This window comes from Lactuca sativa, chromosome 5 (genome assembly GCF_002870075.4).
Source record: "Lactuca sativa cultivar Salinas chromosome 5, Lsat_Salinas_v11, whole genome shotgun sequence".
NCBI lineage: Eukaryota > Viridiplantae > Streptophyta > Magnoliopsida > Asterales > Asteraceae > Lactuca > Lactuca sativa.
In genome coordinates this window covers 275,001,303-275,022,029 of record NC_056627.2, presented here as the reverse complement: position 1 = coordinate 275,022,029, position 20,727 = coordinate 275,001,303, and positions in this window count along the sequence as shown.

The following is a 20,727-nucleotide window of genomic DNA, read 5'->3' as shown; positions in this document are numbered from 1 at the left end:
GTAACTATGCACTCACTTGATAAGGTGGTGACTCAGTACTCGGACAGCGCTTCGTTACTTTAAATAATTTCCTTCGACGAAACCTAGTATTATTACCACTAGATTTTAGTCTAATATTTACCGTGACTAATTATTAGTCTTATTATTATTTTGTTATATAAGCGTTTAAACAATACTTTCCAACCACTATGTACAGACAAGGGCCAAACATAAAACACCGGAGGGCATGACCATTTTGGCATACAACACTTTTCAAATCCAACAACCCTATGCGGCCCTTTAAACCAGATTCTCCGTACCGCGAGTAGTTAAAAAGATATTATAACGACAATTATATAAGTCATAATAATAGCTCAAATATTTATTATAAGTTCATAATAACAATACTAATTTTAAATATAAACTATATTTAAAAAATAAACTATATTTAAAAAATAAACTATATTTAAAATAGGGTAAGCATAACTTACTTACAATGGGATTTTAGCTAGGAGACGGGCTCTGTAGGGGCAGAACTTCGTCACTGAATCTTTCTAAGAAAGATTCGTGCAGCGCTTCAGTGCTCACCTTACTATACTAAAACTACAGAAAGAGAAGTTGAATCACGAGGGACCGAAATGCTCAGGGGATAAGAAGAGAAAGACTCTTGAATCAAGAGAATGGTGCAAGAAATATGAGAGTCGAAGCCTTCATAATTACTTAATGACCTTATGGTTATATAAACGACTAAACACCCATTCATAATACTATTTTAAATAGATTTAACCATATTTGTACTAAACTAATGTCAAAAGTACTCAACACTAGTCTTATAATAACCGCATCGTCGATACCTTTCTAATGATATATACATTTATATATATATATATATATATATATATATATATATATGTGTGTGTGTGTGTGTGTGTGTGTGTGTGTGTGTGTACGTATATATGATTTATACTTTATTTTAATACGTAAATATGCTATTATAATTTGTAACTCGTTTGTACGAACTCCATTTTTGAGGTTCTTTATATCCACGCATTGGTATTTACGAGTACTACAACTTTCATTTAGACGCCGCCAACTAATTCTCATTCTATCTCAGATTTACAAAATTGTATCGAATTTATCGCGCTCGAAGAGTAGGGACTAAGTTCCGTCCATATCTTTAACATATGAGCTCTACTCTCGACATTCTTTATATCCACATGTAGGTAAAAACAAGATCTAAAAGTTTCATTTAGACCTCGTCGGCTAATTCTCGACCGATCTTAAATTTAACAATACGAGGAGATTATACTATTAAATGTTCGCGTAAAATTCATAACTTCTACATACGGACTCCGTTTTCGTCTGTATTTTTACCGTTGAGTTCCTATTAATGAGATATTCAACTCTCATTTAGTTCGTGTAGGCCAAAAACTGCTCAAACTAAAATTCAAGTTTCGGGTCATGCACTGCTATGCCAAATCTTAGAAAATTCATAATTTCCTCATACGAAGTCAGATTTGGGTGTTCTTTTTTTGTATGTTCTCGGTTTAACGTATTCTACGACTTTCATTTAGATTAATAAGGCTAAAAAGTCTTCTATCATAAATTCACTATTTACGTCTCCCGGTGCCTTGCCGGTTTTTCCCTAAAACTTCGGCGGGTCATAATTTCTTCGCTATAGCTCGGATTTCGGCGTTCTTTATATGTACGGAACACTTGTAACATATAGTACAACCTGTTTAAGATCAATACTTCTAAATAATCTTCCATCAAAAACTTATTTTTGATGCTCATTGTCTCTAAATTGACTAGCCCGGATCTGCGAGCGTTACACATATAACGTCTCCTTCCTCAAGGTCTCCACCACCTCTCGTAAGTGTTCTTCATGCTGCTCCTTGGTCTTGGAATAGACGAGAATATCATATATGAATACTATTAATGAACGATCCAAAATTGGCCTATAAGCCCGGTTTATGAGATCCATAAACGCTACTGGTGCGTTGATGAGCCCGAAAGGCATCACCACGAACTTGTATTGACCATAACGAGTCCTGGAGGCTGTTTTCTGCACATCATCATCCATGACCCTCATATAATGGTACCCTATTCTCAAATCAATCTTGGAAACCCAACATGCACCCTGGAACTAGTCAAATAAATTGTCAATCCTTGAGAGTGGGTAATGGTTCTTCCCCGTTACCTTATTCAACTCTTGGTAGCCAATGCACATCCTGTTTCAACCATCCTTCTTTTTCAAGAAGAGGATCGGTTTTCCCCATGGAGAACTGATTAGTCGAATAAATTCCTTGTCTAGTAGCTCTTGAAGTTGCGTAGACAACTCCTTAATCTCCGGTGGTGCCAAGCGATACGGAGCCTTGGCTATGGGAGCTGCTCCAGGAATGAAATAAATATGAAACTCGACTTGCCTCTCGGAAGGCACTCTTGATAACTCCTCAGAAAACACATCGGGGAAATCCTGAATAATGGGCACCTCACTTAACATCATAGTGACCTCCGCCCGAGTATCACCCACATAAGCTAAAACCCCCCGAAAACCCTGCTGAAGATATCTTCAGGCCCTTGCAGCTGAGCATAGAGCCGACCCATGCAGAGCTCCCTCGCTAGGAATAACCAGTTCTCCCCCACTTAGGGTTATAACTCTCACTAGCTAGTGCTTACATTCAATCATGGCCCCATTGGGACCTAACCAATCCATTCTGATAATAAGGTCCGGTCCTCATAGAGGAATCGACACCAAATCAATGGAGTATCTCTTATTAAACAAATTCAAAACACACCTACGGTGAACCCTCGAAGCACTCACAATACGGTCATCCTCAATGTGGACCTCCAACGGGTAATCCAGAGTCCTGGGAGCATTTCAAAGCCTCTTGCTAAAAGCAAGAGATACAAACGATGAGGTAGCACCCGAATCAAATAGAACATGAGCAAACATACCATTGACCAAAGAGGTCCCTATACATGATCACATAAAATCATCAGCATAAATAAGAAAAGGCATAAAAGATAAGAATAAGTCACATACCAGTAACGACATATGGTACTGCACGAGCCTCATTAGTGGTTAGCTAAAATGCCTTGCTCTTCACCATAGGAGCCAGCGTTTTGCCTTGGCGAACAACCATAGTCCTCAAGGTGGCTGACGCCACCACTGCTCCCCCTGACAGTCTCTGATAATTGGCCTTTAATGTTCGATATGATTGCAATGGAAGAAAATCAGAGCACCCATGGGACAGTCTTTACTCATGTAGCCCGGTTGACCCCAAGTGAAACTTTCAGAACCCATCGCATGACATGCCCCACTATGTGACATGCCACAATAGCCCCTACCCTGCTGGACTCTGGTGCTTGAATCGAAGGTCTTGGGCCTCTTAGCCATGCCCACCATTGTCTGTACCTGCTCTGACTTGTGCTTTGTCTGAAGCTCATACTCAATCTCTCACTCACATGCCTTCTTAATCATATCATTTAGGGTCATACACCCCGGAAAACTCACAAACTCCCTGATATCCTCTCTCAACATGTCATGATATCTCTCTTCCTCATCTCCTCATCCGCAACGTACTGCAGAACCAACAAATCCCTCGCACTGAATTTGGCGGTAATTTCTGCCACAGCCTTAGTAGTCTGGCGAAGGTCCTGGAACTCTATTGCCAATTGATACACCTCAATAGCTAGTGCAAACTCCCTTTGAAAGCTCGAAACAAAATCCTCCCATGTCATGACTGTTCGATTAGGTTTCTAAGCCCATAACTATTATTGATATGTACTTGACCTGAGAGTAGCATGGTCCATTTAGGTTGCATATCACCAAGACAATTTGATAGGATGGACTTTTGAGAAGAGGTTATTTATGATTTGTTAATATTATAAGTTCTAATATATTAATATGAAATCATATTATTTAATTGGTATTGATCAAGAATTAATTTGGAATTAATTTTGTGATCAAAAGCGACTAATTAAATATAAGGGATTGATTGGTAAATCATTCATTCTTATGGTGTGGGCCAATGATCCATGATTCCTTAGGTTAGGCTAAATCCATGTGACAACCCATGAATGATCCATTGAGGTTTAAACTCATGGATCCTAAGGAATATGGAAGGTCATGGCCATTAAGGCTTACATGGTGTAACCCCAATCTTGCCACACTATATAAGAAGCCTCATGGCTACCAAAATGGCAATTAAGTGGAATACTAGAGTGCTGGCCGATTTTGGGGCAAGAAGATACTCTCTCAGACGTCTCCTTTGTCCAAAGGTGTATTGTGATTCCATTTGAGGTGCAACACTTTGCGCACTAACTTCTTAAAGGTCCAAGGCTTCTAACTACAACAAAAGGTATGCTATCTAACTAGAATTTGTAGTAAAGATACTCCATTGTATGGTAGTTAGGATGATGCTTTGGAAATATGTAAATCCTAAATTTGCTTAACGTATCAATCAGATCCAATTGATTGTGCGGAATCCCAATCAATTGGATGATTCAGGATCAAAATAGAGAACAAGGAGAAGAAGAATAAGATGAATCTTGAATGATTTGATGATTAGAATGAAGTTCCTTACAAGATTCACACACACTCTCTTCTTCTCTCTACTTTTTCTCTCTATCACACCTTGAATTACACACACTTAAGCTCCTCTCTCTCTTAGTCGTATACTCTCCTCACCCTTACAACTATATATACAGGGACCGAAAATGGTTTTACGGTCGTGAACATGCTCATGGCCATGAACACTTTATAACCGTGAACGCCCAAAATTTTAACCCAAACAGTCGTAAACACCAGGCCGTTTATGGTCCTAGACTGAAAAATACAATTGCCTAGAAAAGTAAAGTATAAACCATATTTTTGACCCAACAATCTCCCCCTTGGTTTATAACTTTCTTTTCTAATTGACCCAACAAACTCCCCTTAAAAATGTAGCTAGCTTTTCTAGTCAATCTTCATTGGGAGCTTGGCTTTAGCGTTTATCTTTGATTTCTTCACAGCTTCAAGATGAACTTGATGAATCTTCAATAAATGACTTCATCCTGAGCAGTTGGGCTTTTCTTCAAAATTTGACTCTGTACGAACATTGGGTGAGGAGGCTTGATATACCAATTCTTGAAAGATAGCGCTTTCAGCTTGAGAATCTTCAGAGAGAATATCATAGAGAACAAATCTTCTGGATCACTTTAGCAGGTACAAGATAGCAACAAATTGATTGATGAGGCTTCAATGCAATCTGTCACATAATCTTCAAGAGCAGCTTCACCTTGCTTCTAGGGTTGAAAAATTGAATGTTGAAGGAATAGTCTTCATTTCTTGTTCCTTCGAATGAGAATTCTTCGATGATCATAGATGAAGCCTTGGCTTAGAAAATCTCTATATAGTCTCCATGAGTCTCATTTACATCTGAATTCAATTTTCAAGACAAAACAAAACTAAAAGAAAACTTAACACACAATAGTTTTGTATTTTTCGTATTTTCTAAAAAAATAAAACAGAAAATATATATATATATATATATATATATATATATATATATTTTATTTTTTTCTGAACAAGAATTAAAACAGAAATAACACTATTTTTGGATTTTTAATTTTTTGATTTTTCTTTGATTTTTGAATTTTTTAATTCTCCCCCTATATTTGTGCATAGAGGAAAACTATGAACAAATTGAACAAAAACAAAAATAATTGGGATCAAAGTTGTGAGACAGTCTTAAATTTATTTATCAGTGCCTTCACCTTGATGAATAGATCTTGTCAATTGTCAGTATTATGGTCCACTTAAACACGAAGAATATTGACAAACTTTTCAAATAAACCATTTAGCTAACAACGATCACGAGTATTGTTGTCCACTTAAATTAAGCAACAAGATCTACATACAACCTCTAAATGGTTCAATTTTAGTTACACTAGAAAGTGTTCCCTACTTTCCGATATACCCTGATTATCAAGATCTTCTAAAGAACTCCTTAGTTTAGGTGAATAGACAATTATTAAGGAGGAAGTCAGATTTAGAAATAGGTGCATATGTTGTGTCCCAGGTCGGATCTCTTTCAATCATGCAGAGGGGACAACATATGACTAACAGAGATAGAGGGATGGAGAGGTAGAATGTTGCATATGTTGTGTCCCAGGTTGGATCTTCTGATCACGCAGAGCAGACATCATATAGCTAACAGATAAAAAGAATTTCATAGATAAGAAGGTTCGTAGAATTAGAGTTACATATGTTGCAATTGTGATATTTTCATTCTCAAATTCATTAGTGGAGCGTATGTTTTTAACCGGCGCACTGATATGGACATGTGAGAAATAGCAAAGGTCTAAACAAATTAGACTATGATTACGACATCCCTTTTCATAGTTCTGAAATTGTTTAGACACACGTGTGTGCTATCTAAGGAAAGGTGTATGATTTTGATAAAGTTTTATCAAAGCATCTCGTATCAGAAATCTGAACTTTGGTAAGAAAGTCAATAAAGTATTGTTTTTCTAGAAGTCCAGCTGATTTTTTAGTACATGTCAAAGCTAGTGGGAGCATAAGTGTTATGCTAGTAAGATAATAATCATTATGCTAGTAGGAGCATGATGATTATGCTGCAAGTTAGCAATGTTAATTATAGAAAACCAAAAGTTTCAATTCACTTTGAAAGGTTGTTTTCCTATAATTAAAGGAAAGGATTTTATACTTCATTCCAACTCTACAAGCTTAGATTGAGATTTTAATCAACTTTAGTCAAGGATATATATGAATGTTATGTTGGAATGGTTCAACATAAGGAAATTCTATATATGTTGCATTCTCAAAATTCGATTATGATTACGGCATACCTCTTCATAGTTTGAACTGTGAGAACATGGCAAATAAAAAGGAATAGAACCAGACATGACTAAAATAGTTAAACAATTGTCCAGGACAATCTGAGTTTACTAAAGATTGGTTGATCGTGGACAATTAGAAGTATAATGTAAACTTTGGAAAGGACCATATTGACATATTCTGAAAAAAGGCAACTCTTGTTCAGAAGTGATAGTCAAAATGGTAACATGGAATTGTTTCCATAGGTGTCACACCCCAAAACCAAGAACGGCGGAAACGTTCTGGGGCGGAGGACGTCATGTAAGGTAATCACAACACAGTAAATGTAAATAGGCAAACAACATCATCCATTGCATTAAATATATAAATTTAATACATGTGTGTTCTGTAAAATTTTAGACACCAAAAATATAATGTAAATCAAAATAACAAAATGATGAGTCTTGAGTACGCTCCATCATCTCAAAAGCTGGCATCGGTACCTGTCTACTGATGACCTGAGAATACAAGTTATTTTGAAAGAGTTTATCAGCATTAAGCTGGTGAGTTCATAAGTATTTTAGTGTCAATGCTCATTGTCAAAAACGTTTGAACTTGTCCCAATGTATAAGTTTGTAAAAATGTAAATAAATGTTTAAAAGTATTTGCAAAAGTTTGAATCTCTCAGAAAATCCTATATTTTCTATAATAGTGACCTTCTACCAAGGCTTAACTGTTTTGTGAACTCGTCTGTTGTAAAAGTGTGTGATTACCCAAGTATAACTATCATTTGATAAAATATAGTTTGTACATTAATGCTTAAGTGAGATTATCACCAAAATATGTAATGGGTAAATCATTGTAGTACTGTAGTTTTGTATAATAAGAACTACTGTTGTACTGATTTCTACTACCTTAAACCGGATTTATATTAAGGTATAATGTGATAATTGCACCATACTATCGACTGATAACAACGACATAAAGAACGGTCGTAATAACGGAATGACGTTTGGCACCCGCAGACCTGCAGGTCCGGCTGTAGCTAGCAGCAAGGTGTAGGATAGTCAATCCAGTATAGATCTATACGCAAACTCAACGCTCTCCCTCCAAGAGAATTCTGGCTACAACTCGGGCCATGACATTTAAGGCATGCTCCGATACAGTGGATCACGTTTGTTATCGTATTCTTGCATATGTGATGAAATGTTTCTTGTTCTAGTATAGTTGTATATGTTCTCGTAGTATAGTTGTATATATTCTCTTCCTAGTATAGACTCATGAATGAACTGACTCATTGATCTAGCAGTTGTAATAGTATGATTCTGTGTTACCCCGATGGTAACTTGTTAACAGTGCGTTTAGTACATATGATTATGGAAGTACTTTCATGTTTATATATGTATATTTGATATATAATTAATATGGAAACGACCTTCGGATGGTCACCCAAAATCCTATCAGACCACATCCAAATCGAGGAAAAGGAAACAAGGTGGATAGCCTTCCTAAGTCCTTTAAACATTATTTATACGTCTATACATATATGGGCATGCAATTTGTAATATAAAAGCATAAATAAGTATTTATAAGGCATTTGAAACATAAGTATTATTTTTAAAGAAAGATTGACTTGATGTCAATCTATAAAACCATTTGAAGGTGTAGATTTGATTAAAACAGTTTAAGTATAAGGAACATTTGCTTAAATCGCAGTTGTAGTGTAAATTCGAAAAGTAAATGGGTTTGGAAAACATTTAGAGGTAAAACAGTTTGATAGATAGTTTGAATAGTGATAAAACCACTGATTTCCCTAGTTATTAATCACATGTATTTAGTACAATCACATGTGATTGAAACAATAACTATAAGTATTTAACTTGCATTCCCCCCCTTTTTGAAAGCATATAAAAGCATTTAGAATATTTAACAGGTTGATTAAGGGGTATGAAACTCACTTGATTGATTGAGGAAAGCGAGATGGAAAACCGGGCAGAGTTTCGTCTCGGAAAACGGATTTTTCTCGGGATTCTCGGGAATCTCGGGAGTAAAATCGACCCTCGGGACTTGAGCAAAAAGACCAGAGCTTCGGGTTATAACGGGCACGGAAAACGAGACAAAGTTGTGAGAGAGAGGAGAGAAATGAGCAACATTTTCGGAAAGCCTCGCATCCTATTTATAGGAAGGCTGAACCGCCTCCGAACGCGGGGCGTACGCTCGTACGCAGCGCGTACGCGTACGTCATGCATGACCGAAGCCTCGACTGCCTCGGTTCGGATGGGACGGGTTGCTGGGTACGCGGGTCGGATGGGACGGCGGGTCGGACGGGACAGCGGGTCGGACGGGTCGGAGCTTCGGACGGGTCGGACGGGTTAGAACTCTTCGGATAGTGCGACGTGGACGATCCGAGACCCTCGATCTCAGTACGCGGGGCGTACGAAGGTACGCGGGGCGTACTTCGGTCCAATCCGATGACTCCCCTTCGGATATTACCGGGAATTTATAATTAAATTTATATTTATTATAAATAAACTTCAAAAATTCATATCTCCCTCATACGAACTCCGTTTTTGACGTTCTTTATATCCTCGCGAAGGTGAGACCATGATCTACGACTTTCGTTTAGATTCCGTTGGCTAATTCATAAATTATTTTTATTATTTATTTATTAAAATGACGTGATTAAGGAATTTCTTCAAAATTTCATAACTTCCTCATCCGAGGTCAGATTTGGACGTTCTTTTTATGTACGCAAACCTTGATATGATTCCTATTACTTTATTTAATCCGAATAAGATTTTAGGAAGGTTACATTTTGACCTAAATTTGATCGGTCTTTACATTACATTGACTCGAAATATCGGGTTGTCACATCATCCCCCCGTTAGAAGGAATTTCGTCCCGAAATTAGAATTTTAAGCAAGTTAGAAATTTCGAATAACTAAGCAAAAAGGTGAGGGTATTTCAGTTTCATCTGATCCTCACGTTCCCAAGTGAATTCCGGTCCTCGCTTGGCATTCCAGCGAACCTTCACGATAGGGATACGGCTTTGCTTTGTCTGCTTGACCTCACGGTCCATGATCTCTATAGGTTCTTCCACGAAGTTGAGGCTCTCGTTGATTTCGATCTCGTCGAGTGGGATTAGAAGAGTCTCGTCGGATAGACACTTTTTCAAGTTAGATACGTGGAATGTAGAATGTACGTTACGAAGTGCGTCTGGTAGTTCGAGTTTGTAAGCTACGGGGCCGACTCTTGCAAGAATCTCGAAAGGCCCTATGTACCTCGGATTAAGCTTTCCACGCTTGCCGAAGCGTATCAAGCCCTTCCAGGGTGAGACTTTGAGGAGGACTCGGTCTCCCACCTGAAATTCCAAAGGTTTCCTTCGTTTATCAGCGTAGCTCTTCTGTCGGTCTCTGGAGGCTTTCAATCGTTCACGGATCTGAACGATTTTCTCTGTTGTTTCCCGAATGATCTCCGGACCGGTGAGAGTACTGTCGGAAGTTTGCCCCCTGGCTAATTGGGTATCACCCACCTCAGCCCAGCACAGAGGGGATCTGCACTTACGGCCGTAGAGAGCTTCAAATGGAGCAGCCTTGATGCTCGTGTGATAACTGTTATTATAGGAAAACTCGACAAGGGGTAAATGAGTATCCCATGCCTTCCCAAAGTCAATCACGCAGGCTCGCAACATATCTTCCAGAGTTTGGATGGTCCTCTCACTTTGTCCGTCGGTCTGAGGATGGTAGGCTGTGCTCATGTCCAGCCTTGTTCCTAGAGAATGTTGTAGTGATTGCCAAAATCTTGAGGTGAACCTACTATCTCTATCGGAGATAATGGACATAGGTACACCATGTAGCCGTACGATTTCCCTAATGTATGTTCTCGTAAGCTTCTCCATCTTGTCGGTTTCTTTGATAGGCAGGAAGTGTGCAGACTTGGTCAATCTATCAACGATGACCCATATGGTGTCAAGTCCACCCGTTGTCTTGGGCAACTTGGTTACGAAATCCATAGTGATCCGCTCCCACTTCCATTCCGGGATCTCTGGTTGCTGCAATAAACCAGAGGGCTTCTGGTACTCGACCTTAACCTTTGCGCAAGTAAGGCATTTACTTACGAAGGTAGCAATCTCTGCTTTCATATTAGGCCACCAGTATAGCTTCTTAAGATCCAGATACATCTTATCTGAACCTGGGTGGACGGAATACCGAGTGTTGTGCGCCTCGGTCATGACCAAGTCTCGGAAACCACCATGTTTCGGTGTCCAGATCCGGTTCATGAAATATAAAGCTCCGTCACCCTTGGCTTCTAAATTCTTGTCCATTCCTCTAAGGAATTCACTTGACACATTTTCAGATTTCATGGCCTCAAGTTGAGCCGCCTGAATTTGCTTAGTCAGGTGTGAATGGATGGTTATCGATAATGACTTGACTTTGCGACCAGAATATTCCTTCCGACTTAGGGCGTCTGCTACTACGTTGGCTTTACCCGGATGATAACGAATATCGCATTCGTAATCACTGAGTAGCTCGACCCATCGTCGTTGTCTCATGTTGAGCTCCTTCTGATCGAAAATGTGTTGTAAACTCTTGTGGTCGGTAAAGATAGTGCTCTTCGTTCCATACAAGTAATGTCTCCAGATTTTCAGAGCAAACACTACTGCTCCTAGTTCAAGGTCGTGGGTTGTGTAGTTAACCTCGTGTGTCTTCAATTGTCTTGAGGCGTAGGCGATGACCTTACCTCGCTGCATCAGAACACATCCGAGTCCTTGGTTCGATGCATCGCAATAAACTACGAAGTCTTCTATTCCTTTGGGAAGGGATAGTATTGGTGCGGTGCACAAGGCTCGTTTGAGCGTTTGGAACGCTCTTTCTTGTTTCTCTTCCCAGTCAAAGGCCACGCCTTTCTGGGTTAGTGTTGTAAGAGGCTTCGCTATTCGTGAGAAGTTCTGAATGAACCTGCGGTAGTAGCCAGCGAGACCTAGAAATTGACGAATTTCTGTAGGAGTCTTCGGTGCTGACCAGTTCTCAATGGCCTTAATTTTGGATGGGTCCACGTGGATTCCCTCTTCGCTTACCACATGTCCTAAGAATTCGACTCTTCGGATCCAAAATTCACATTTCGAGAACTTCGCATAAAGTTTCTCTTTTCGTAATGTCCCTAGAACTTGTCGCAGATGATCGCCATGTTCTTTCTTACTTCGGGAGTAGATTAGGATGTCGTCAATGAAAACGATGACGAACTGATCCAAGTAGGGTCGGCATACTCTATTCATCAGATCCATGAATACTGCGGGCGCATTGGTCAATCCGAATGGCATCACCACGAACTCGTAATGTCCGTAACGAGTTCGGAAGGCGGTCTTCGGCACATCCTCCCCTAGCACTCGTAACTGGTGATATCAGGATCTCAGATCAATCTTAGAAAAATAGTTCGCCCCTTGCAGTTGGTCGAATAGATCATCTATGCGTGGCAGAGGGTAACGATTCTTGACCGTCAGTTTGTTGAGTTCTCTGTAGTCAATACACATACGGAAGGATCCGTCCTTCTTCTTAACAAACAAGACCGGTGCTCCCCAAGGTGAGAAACTTGGCCTTATAAAGCCCTTGCTGAGCAGTTCGTTAAGTTGACCAGAGAGTTCTTGCATCTCGGCTGGTGCTAAACGGTAGGGCGACTTGGCTACTGGGGTAGCTCCTGGGACTAAGTCGATTCTGAACTCGACTTGTCGTTGCGGAGGTAATCCGGGTAGTTCTTCTGGGAAAATGTCGGGGAAGTCGCTCACTACTGGGAGGTTCTTTAGTTCTTTCGTTTCTAGGTTCGTGTCGACGACGTGAGCAAGGAATGCGTGATATTCCTTACGCAGGTATTTCTGTGCTTGAATACTTGATATGATGCGAAGACTTGCACCGGGTTTGTCGCCATAGACTATAAGAGTTTCGTTAGACGGAAGGTTTAGACGGACTGCTTTCTCGAAGCACATGATGTCGGCACGATGAAGGCTTAACCAGTCCATGCCAATGATGACGTCGAAACTTTTTATTGAGACTGGCATGAGGTCGATTAGAAATGAATGGTTGTCTAGGGTTAGGGTACAACCTAAGTATATGCTACTCGTATTTTCAGTTTTTCCATTAGCCATTTCTACTGTAAATAGTTCTTTGAGTGCGTGCGGTGGTTGATTAAGCATGCGAGCAAATTTATGGTTTACGAAGCTTCGCTCCGCTCCACTATCGAATAGAATGCATGCATAGGAGTTATCGAGGAGGAACGTACCGGTTACTACTGTCGGGTCAGCAACTGCTTCCCCGTGGCCAATAGCTAGTACCCTCCCTGCTCCTCCAGCATTCCTCGCTTTGGGGCAGTCCCTCTTAAAGTGGCCTGCTTCGCCACATCCATAGCAGGTTGGGCTCGCGCCAGAGCCAGGGACTTGGTTGATAGGTTGTGCCGGGAACTTACAGAATCGGACGGTGTGTCCTTTCCTGTTGCAGTTAGAGCACTGCAATTCACGGCAGGGGCCGTTGTGGTGGTAGCTGCATTTGTTGCACTTGGGCGAACTTCCAGCATACCGACTAACCGGGGCAGTAGTAGTATTAGGGGTTACTGCGGCATGAATTGCCACCAGTTGCTGCTTTTTGGCAGCCTGCTGCTTCTTCCTTTCATCCCAGAATTTCCGCTTAGTATCGGCGGGTTTGGAGGGTTCCGGGATGGTTAGGGTGGTTGTGGTTGCAGGGGTTTTGACTCCATGGTCAATGAGTCGTTGTGCCAATCGTTTGGCACTGTCGAAGGTAGCGGGGTTTGACGCTAGCACATTCCCCTGATACGGAGGCACTAGTCCCCATATGTACCTCTCGATCTTCTTCCCCTCAGTGGGAACCATATTGGGGCAGAGGGCCACCAGCTCGCTGAATCGGGCAGTATAAGCGACCACATTGGTGCCCTTCATTGACAGGTTCCAGAGTTCCTGCTCCAGTTTCTGGATCTCGCCCCTCGGGCAGTATTCCTCAGTCATGAGGTCTTTCATTGTTTCCCAGCCCATGTCGTTGGCTACGACGAGAGTTAGTGCTTTGACGTGGCCGTTCCACCACGTTAGGGCTTTACCCTCAAAGGTGCAGGCGGCATATTTCACCTTGCACGCAGCAGGGCATGAACAAATTTCGAAGACTGATTCAGTCTTCTCGAACCATTGCGAGAGAGCAATGACTCCGCCGGTGCCATAGAAAAGCTTCGGCTTGCAGTTTGTAAAATCCTTGTAAGAGCACTCCCTTGAGCGCACAGGGATTTCGACCGGAATAGATTCCACAGGGGTTCCACCTCTGCTGGCATCAGAAGAGTGATACTGAGCCATGGCAGTTGCCACTGCTGCAGCTACAACAGCATTCAGGGCTACAGTATCGATGACCGGAGGCGGAGGAGGTGGTGGAGGTGCAGGATTATTCCTATTCCTGGGAGACTTGCGAGGAGGCATCCTTCAGCTGAAAGTTTAAAAAGATAAGAAAGATGGTAAGAATCAATTTGTAAGCAACGCGAGAGTGACACATGGACTAACTAAACATAGTCCAACAGTTGAAAGGGTGTTTGAAATCTTAATAAGAAATATTTGAAGGAAAGCATAAGTGTATAGATTTTTCCCAGATAGATAGATCTAAAAAAATTTACTGGTATTACTGACGTAATAAGTTCAGGGAAAATCGACCTAACAGTAGGTCATACATCATACCATAAAGAAAAGTTTGACAGTCCTTAGATTTCAAATTTGAGTACGGAAGTTAGAAACATTTTACACACAAGCGCTACTTGGAGCACAGATGTTAAAGGCTATACTTTAATTAAAAGACGGAGATGTACTAGACATCAACCAACGGCGATGGGAAAATCCCGGGCGAGTACTGCGGTCGGATACTTGACGAAACACCTCTTGAATGGGTCGATCCTGAGTCCTCTGACGAGCTCGAAGTTCCAATATTTCAGCTCGTGAGGCAGCCAACTGCTATTTCAGGGTTTTATTTGCCCCCCGGGTCCGTTCCATGTCTTCTTCAAGACGGCGGATGCTGACTGTGTTGACACCTGAGTCGGCATCAATCTCTATGACCCGGTCGACGGCTGCTCTACCTTGCTCGACAATACGAGCTATTCTGCGGATAATGACAGGCAGAGCTCGGTCAGTAGAGCCACCATCGCTGACGTTGTAAAAGGTTCGGTCCCCAAAGTATGGTAAGGGTTGACCCTGATCATCACTCCAGCGGTTCGGTTGTTTGCCCACATGGGTGTAGGACCTGGAAGCGCTGGTCGAGGGTTGTTGTTCGGGGCTTGACCTACAATCGGTAGGTTGTTGACTTCAGGCTCAGAGTCGGACCCATCTGAAAAGCCTTCTGCGAGGTGATCATTCAAAGGGATTGGATGATCAACTTCGGGCTCTTCATCGATCCACCCGGCATTGCCTTCATTGGGAAAGTACGGGTCGCCATGATGGATATCTAGCCATCAAGATCTACGCGAGAATAGAGGTATAAGGATATAGTATACGTGTAACTAGTAGCGCAAAATACTCCTATAGTATTTTAAGTTTAAGTTCTATTGATCTTCTTGTGGTATTGTTGGTAAGTTTTTAGACTTGCTAACCTATCACAACCATTCTAAGGCATGTGCTAATCACTCCTAGGATCAGCATAGTTGATCAGGCTATGCCATTCCCAGGACTGACCATACATCCCCGAGCTCACTTGTGATATTTAACAATCGTAATACTTTTGTTCTTGTCATTGTGACACTTATTTTAGTATGAATGCAGACTAGTATACTTAGTTAAATATTTTATTATTTTAAGTATAGACTCTTGGTCAGAGTTTAATCCCTAATGGGTTTATAGTTTAGTATATCTTTTATGGGTTGATATACTCAATTCACTATAAACAATGCTCTGATACTAATCTGTCACACCCCAAAACCAAGAACGGCGGAAACGTTCTGGGGCGGAGGACGTCATGTAAGGTAATCACAACACAGTAAATGTAAATAGGCAAACAACATCATCCATTGCATTAAATATATAAATTTAATACATGTGTGTTCTGTAAAATTTTAGACACCAAAAATATAATGTAAATCAAAATAACAAAATGATGAGTCTTGAGTACGCTCCATCATCTCAAAAGCTGGCATCGGTACCTGTCTACTGATGACCTGAGAATACAAGTTATTTTGAAAGAGTTTATCAGCATTAAGCTGGTGAGTTCATAAGTATTTTAGTGTCAATGCTCATTGTCAAAAACGTTTGAACTTGTCCCAATGTATAAGTTTGTAAAAATGTAAATAAATGTTTAAAAGTATTTGCAAAAGTTTGAATCTCTCAGAAAATCCTATATTTTCTATAATAGTGACCTTCTACCAAGGCTTAACTGTTTTGTGAACTCGTCTGTTGTAAAAGTGTGTGATTACCCAAGTATAACTATCATTTGATAAAATATAGTTTGTACATTAATGCTTAAGTGAGATTATCACCAAAATATGTAATGGGTAAATCATTGTAGTACTGTAGTTTTGTATAATAAGAACTACTGTTGTACTGATTTCTACTACCTTAAACCGGATTTATATTAAGGTATAATGTGATAATTGCACCATACTATCGACTGATAACAACGACATAAAGAACGGTCGTAATAACGGAATGACGTTTGGCACCCGCAGACCTGCAGGTCCGGCTGTAGCTAGCAGCAAGGTGTAGGATAGTCAATCCAGTATAGATCTATACGCAAACTCAACGCTCTCCCTCCAAGAGAATTCTGGCTACAACTCGGGCCATGACATTTAAGGCATGCTCCGATACAGTGGATCACGTTTGTTATCGTATTCTTGCATATGTGATGAAATGTTTCTTGTTCTAGTATAGTTGTATATGTTCTCGTAGTATAGTTGTATATATTCTCTTCCTAGTATAGACTCATGAATGAACTGACTCATTGATCTAGCAGTTGTAATAGTATGATTCTGTGTTACCCCGATGGTAACTTGTTAACAGTGCGTTTAGTACATATGATTATGGAAGTACTTTCATGTTTATATATGTATATTTGATATATAATTAATATGGAAACGACCTTCGGATGGTCACCCAAAATCCTATCAGACCACATCCAAATCGAGGAAAAGGAAACAAGGTGGATAGCCTTCCTAAGTCCTTTAAACATTATTTATACGTCTATACATATATGGGCATGCAATTTGTAATATAAAAGCATAAATAAGTATTTATAAGGCATTTGAAACATAAGTATTATTTTTAAAGAAAGATTGACTTGATGTCAATCTATAAAACCATTTGAAGGTGTAGATTTGATTAAAACAGTTTAAGTATAAGGAACATTTGCTTAAATCGCAGTTGTAGTGTAAATTCGAAAAGTAAATGGGTTTGGAAAACATTTAGAGGTAAAACAGTTTGATAGATAGTTTGAATAGTGATAAAACCACTGATTTCCCTAGTTATTAATCACATGTATTTAGTACAATCACATGTGATTGAAACAATAACTATAAGTATTTAACTTGCATTCCCCCCCTTTTTGAAAGCATATAAAAGCATTTAGAATATTTAACAGGTTGATTAAGGGGTATGAAACTCACTTGATTGATTGAGGAAAGCGAGATGGAAAACCGGGCAGAGTTTCGTCTCGGAAAACGGATTTTTCTCGGGATTCTCAGGAATCTCGGGAGTAAAATCGACCCTCGGGACTTGAGCAAAAAGACCAGAGCTTCGGGTTATAACGGGCACGGAAAACGAGACAAAGTTGTGAGAGAGAGGAGAGAAATGAGCAACATTTTCGGAAAGCCTCGCATCCTATTTATAGGAAGGCTGAACCGCCTCCGAACGCGGGGCGTACGCTCGTACGCAGCGCGTACGCGTACGTCATGCATGACCGAAGCCTCGACTGCCTCGGTTCGGATGGGACGGGTTGCTGGGTACGCGGGTCGGATGGGACGGCGGGTCGGACGGGACAGCGGGTCGGACGGGTCGGAGCTTCGGACGGGTCGGACGGGTTAGAACTCTTCGGATAGTGCGACGTGGACGATCCGAGACCCTCGATCTCAGTACGCGGGGCGTACTTCGGTCCAATCCGATGACTCCCCTTCGGATATTACCGGGAATTTATAATTAAATTTATATTTATTATAAATAAACTTCAAAAATTCATATCTCCCTCATACGAACTCCGTTTTTGACGTTCTTTATATCCTCGCGAAGGTGAGACCATGATCTACGACTTTCGTTTAGATTCCGTTGGCTAATTCCGAAATTATTTTTATTATTTATTTATTAAAATGACGTGATTAAGGAATTTCTTCAAAATTTCATAACTTCCTCATCCGAGGTCAGATTTGGACGTTCTTTTTATGTACGCAAACCTTGATATGATTCCTATTACTTTATTTAATCCGAATAAGATTTTAGGAAGGTTACATTTTGACCTAAATTTGATCGGTCTTTACATTACATTGACTCGAAATATCGGGTTGTCACAATAGGTGGAAGTTATTCCCTGAATCCGTGAAAGATTAAAGAACTTCATGCAAAGAAGGATGTTCAAAGGAATGTACTTTGAATTTGAGACTTCATTTCCATGGAATTGTTTTCCATTGGAATACTTTGTAATGTTTGTTGCCAAGTCTTTGTGACTTCTGTGCATAGTCATTACAAAGGGATCATTGCATATAAGTTTAGAATCTAACAGATTATAGTAGATGGCAACATTTTGGTACTCTTACATTTACAATAAGGATTGGAATTGTGTAACAAAAATCATTGAAATATTGTCAATTGATCTATTTCACAAAGAGAAGACCATATGTAAACATAGTGTGCATACTTGGAGTATGGCATAGCTGTTGTTTGGACGAACATAGTATGCATGCTTGGTGCATGGCATGACTATTGTTTCAATTAAATTATTAAGTTAATAAATTGAAACAATGAATAATGAGTAACCAATATGGTGCTTAGATAAAAGGGTTTTTATTTACACTCAAGAGTTTGTGACCATATAGGATTAAGTATTATTCTTGTGTTTCACTTTGCATGTTTTGAATTCCAAAATAACTAGGTCATTCTTCCCGAATGATTAAATTATTCAAACCATCCACAGTCAGTCATATGTTGGAAGTAGATATGAATCAAGACTATCATGAAGTTGGGTTGTAGATGTCCAAGATGTTGGACAAAGCAAGAGTTGCTACAACATTCATGAGTGCTCATAAGTTCTGAGTATTGGATTCAACCCACGCTCATTTGGATTCACTTCATGGATTTTATCACGAGTGAATCGTGAGACGATAATATCTTATATTCTTCAAACCTAGAGATATGAGTTGTTGACTATGATTTGGTTATACATTGATTGCATGAAAACGCACTTGGTAACTCGGTGTTATAAAACGTGCCTTTGTGAATGATTCAACAAGTACTCAATAAGCATATGAGTCGAAGTTTTTCCATTCCTTTTACCTTCGGGATAAAAGCGATATTTGTGGGCCCCTTGATGATTTAGTGATGGCACCCCCTAAGTGCTTGGCCAATCCTGGATTGATTTGATTTGTTCAATTAGTCGGTCGTCATAAATCGAAAATCGGGAAACAACAAATGAATAGATAGAATGATTATAATCCATTTCTTGGTCCATATGATATCTAGAATGGCGGAATATATGATCACTTATCTTCAGAGTTCGGCAACAACTTTTAAGAGCTACTATTGCTGGTCAAGTTGTGAAGTTATACATGCAATAATAGTTATTAGACTTATCCAAGTGGGAGACTGTTGGATTAGTGTCTAAGTCCATAATTATAATTGGTATATACTTGACCCGACCCGACATGGTCCATTTGGGTTGCATGGCATCGGAACATTTGGGTAGAGATTTTAATGAGAAGAAGATATTTGTGACATATTAATATATTATAAGTTCTAATATATTAATATGAAATCATATTATTTAATTAGTATTGATCAAGAATTAATATGGAATTAATTTAGTGATCAAAAGAGACTAATTAAATATATGGCGATTGATTGTGTAAATCATTGATTCTTATATATGTGGGCTTGTGATCCATGATTCCTTATGTTGGGTTTAACCCATGTGGTGGCCCATGGATACTCCATGGAGGTTAAAACCCATGGAGCATAAGGAATGGGTAAAGACATGGGTTACATGGTGTAACCCTAATGTGCACACTATATAAAGACCCCATTGTTGGTGAAATCAACACTAGTGTACAACATAGAGGGCAAGCCAATTTCATAGATTGATAAGACTCATATCTTCTCTCATGGTTATTCCAAATGTTCATGGTGTTGTGTGAACCATTTGAGGTGTCACATTTGGGGCACTAGGCTCTTGAGCTCCATGGAATCAAGCACCAACAAAGAGGTATGTAATTCTACTATATTTTATATTACTTGTACTTCATAATATGCTAGTTAGGATAAATACCTTGGAAAATTATATTTGCATGTATAATAGAGAAAACATAGATCCAAGGTATTTAGGGTTGCATGTAAACCATAGAAGTGTTAGTATGCTCAAAACCCAACAAAAGGCATATCTCCTAAGCAAGCACATTAACATGAAATACTAAGCCGATCCTTAGCCACAAACTAGCATGCAATTCTATCAGCTCATAATTACAACTCAAAGCAACACATAATCAAGTAAGGGAATTTTGGGAAATCACCGCTCAGGCTTTGGCAGATTGTACACACTGCTTCAGACGTAATTTCAAAACTCTTTAATTTCCTTGGGAAATTATGTGATGAAAAATCATTTCTTTTGAAAAGTTATCAACTCCTCAGTTTGAGTCCAGAAATACCCGAGGGTGTGCCCGAATCCCTCAAACCAAGGATCTGGTACCAAATTTTTAACACCTTGGATTTC